General features: G+C 39.3%; 1 non-coding gene across 1 annotated transcript; it reads left to right on the top strand.

Annotated features, from left to right (window-relative positions):
* The first annotated feature begins 2,568 nt into the window (after positions 1-2,568).
* LOC114666300 (U1 spliceosomal RNA) lies at positions 2,569-2,732 on the top strand. The gene has a single exon (XR_003718558.1). It is a non-coding gene; the product is annotated as a U1 spliceosomal RNA (small nuclear RNA).
* Positions 2,733-3,063: the final 331 nt, after the last annotated feature.

Here is a 3,063-nt window from a genome sequence, read left to right as displayed (position 1 = left end):
ACCTCCCACATAATCACGTGAACTGACTGTGAACTCAGTACGTAGAAAAGAAGGAGGAGCCCCAAAGAGCGCTGAAGAAAACACCCCAAAGAGCGCTGAAGAAAACATTCATTACACAATTGACAAGGCAGCAAAACAATAAGAAGCGAGTGAGTGACGCATAAAAGCATCTTCATAAGACACGAGGTATAAAAAAGCACGGTGTAAACCGTAAGTGTAAATTAAGTTTATAGAAACGCTCCCGCTGCCGTTTGCAATACCATATTCGCGAGATACAAGTTTAATGAGAAGACACGAGGTATAAAAAAGCACTGTGTAAACCGTAACCTTAAATTAACTTTATAGAAACGCTCCCGCTGCCGTTTGCAATGCCATATTCGCGAGATACAAGTTTAATGAGAAGACACGAGGTATAAACGAGAGTTTGCATCACTTTGTAACAGAGTTAAAATTGCTGTAGCGAGAAACTTTTAACTGCCGGGTCTTAGCTAACATTAAATAAACCCGTGGACATCGCAACATCACACAAGAGAGTGGCTCACGTGAAGTGACTGAACGCAGCAGGAGTGATCACTTCGATGAATCAAACCTGTTCAAAAAACACATTACACAATTGATAAGGCAGGAAAAGAATATGAAACAAAGCACGGTATAAACCGTAACTTTAAATTAAGTTTATAGAAACGCTGCCGTTTGCAATACCATATTCGCCCCTGCGAAGCGCGGGGATTTTGCTATATGTATTAAACTATTTCAACCATTCTATGATCTACTTCTCGCAACTGAAAGAGGGCACCATGGCAGAAGTTAGCCGACTTGCTCACCAACCACAAGCGTTACCTGGTAGGTAACCACCCATACAATCAGATTGTGAATCAGACTACGAATGCCTGCAATGTAATTACCCCGATCTACATGCTGTCAAATGAACAAACCACAACGTTAGGGGCTTCGCCTCTAGCGCTGACGTCCGAGGATCGATTCCCGTAAGGGAGTGCAGTGAGTGTGTACGCCTGATGAGCCCACAATTACGGCGAAACACGTGTCGCGTACTATGCATCTTCAAAGCACGGTGTAAACCATAAGTTTAAATTGAGTTTATAGAAACGCTTCCGCTGCCGTTTGCAATACCATATTAGATGACTTTGTAACAGAGTTAAAATTGCTGGAGCGATAAATTTTTAACTGCCGGGTCATGTCGCGTGTTCTCGGGTAGGTACACCAAAAAATGTATACATTTATGCATGTAATGGGCAAACAAAAAATGTACTATACCCGAAAGCACTGCAGTAGTACTCAATGTATCTTTACTTCTTAAATGTTAATGTTTTACTGTTTAATAATTTATACGCTTCTTATGTGTTGTTCAAATTCTTTTATTAAAATACCAGTAACAGCGCACTGCACGATAACGTGGAGTGAATTCACTTGACATGAGCATTCATGTTATTTATCCTCTTTCTCTGTACGTTTACCATTTGTTTGCTCAGAGGTTGATGCGCTTGCTGCTTAATGAGCAGCTCTTCACCCTAGCATCCCGCTGCTTCTCTTCTTTCATCGGCATCTTTTCCCATTAAAACTGATTTTTTTTAAAACTTAGTATGTTTTCTTTAATTTTTCAGTTAAGCTGGCACTTAAGTCTTCAATCTGCCTCAAGAATGATTAGCGAAGGTGGTAGGGAATGAAAACGGCAGCCGTACGCATCCGCCACGAACGCACTGGTGCGCGCAGCTGTGAGTTGATTCTACAATAAAATAAAATAAAGATAAAAAGAGTAATAACTTGCAGCACCGCTATTCAATTACACTTGCCTAACGCCTCTTCTAAGGGGAAATACTGTGGGATCTGGGCATCCGTCAAAGCACCAATCACAGGCCCGATTAGAAAGCGGGAAGCTGTGATTTGTCGTCTCCCTCCCATGTAACAATCACACGGTTTGCGAGCTACAGCTGAATTAAAAACCTGGACAGACAAACGAATAGCCACGGTAGCGTATTATAGAAGAACATTTTACTGTTTAATAATTTATATTTATATGCAATGTGCTTCTTATATATTACTTCATATTCTCATATGATAATGATGTTAATGTTGTTTATATTGATTTCTATGTTATTGTAAGTGCTCTTTATTTGTGGAAAAATAAATTTGGCAATTAACAAACTTATTTTAAACATACTACATTTTATTTTTTTCTCTTGCACTCAGTGAGCGAATTCACTGGGTAATCAGCTATATATATATATATATATATATATATATATATATATATATATATATATATATATATATATATATATATATATATATATATATGTAGATATGTATTTATATGTGTATATATATATGTAGATATGTATATATATATGTAGATATGTATATATATATATGTATATATATATGTGTCTGTGTATATATATGTGTGTATGTATGTATGTATGTGTGTATATATATATACATATGTATGTGTATATGTATATATGTATGTATGTATGTGTATATGTATATATGTATATGTGTGTGTATGTATGTGTGTATATATGTGTTGATATGTATATATATATATATATACTTACCTGGCAGGGGAGATACCATGATCACTAAGGTGGTTCTCCCAGGATGAGGCTCATCCATTGCACTCCGGGTGTGCTGACCCCTGCGATTTCCCCAAATGCGGGAAACTCGACTGCATAATTTGTGGTAGTGGGGGACTGCGTTCGCGCTCTCCCCTGATTTTTTTTTTTTTTGAATTAAAAAAGATGGCGCCGACTGTTGAGGCACGCCGTCAGCCACTCTGGCTTTTGTGTTTCTTGTTACTCCTGCTTTTTTCTCGGCTTACTTACTCCTGTGATGCTCTTCCTGACTCGATCATTCGTTATGATCGCTTCACCCTTTTGGCTCTTCGAACGAGTGCGGGGGTTTCTCGACATTTGACTCCGGAGTTCAGTCAAACCTTTGGCCGACTGTTTGAGGAAGTCCCGGCCTTCCTCGTCACTGTCCACGGCTTGGCCGGTCGCCGATGGAAACGCCGCCGCCGTGGGAAGCGTGGAGGCACCAGGGCTC

Source organism: Erpetoichthys calabaricus, chromosome 15, assembly GCF_900747795.2.
Source record: "Erpetoichthys calabaricus chromosome 15, fErpCal1.3, whole genome shotgun sequence".
Classification (NCBI taxonomy): domain Eukaryota; kingdom Metazoa; phylum Chordata; class Cladistia; order Polypteriformes; family Polypteridae; genus Erpetoichthys; species Erpetoichthys calabaricus.
This window is presented reverse-complemented; position numbering and strand designations above follow the sequence as displayed.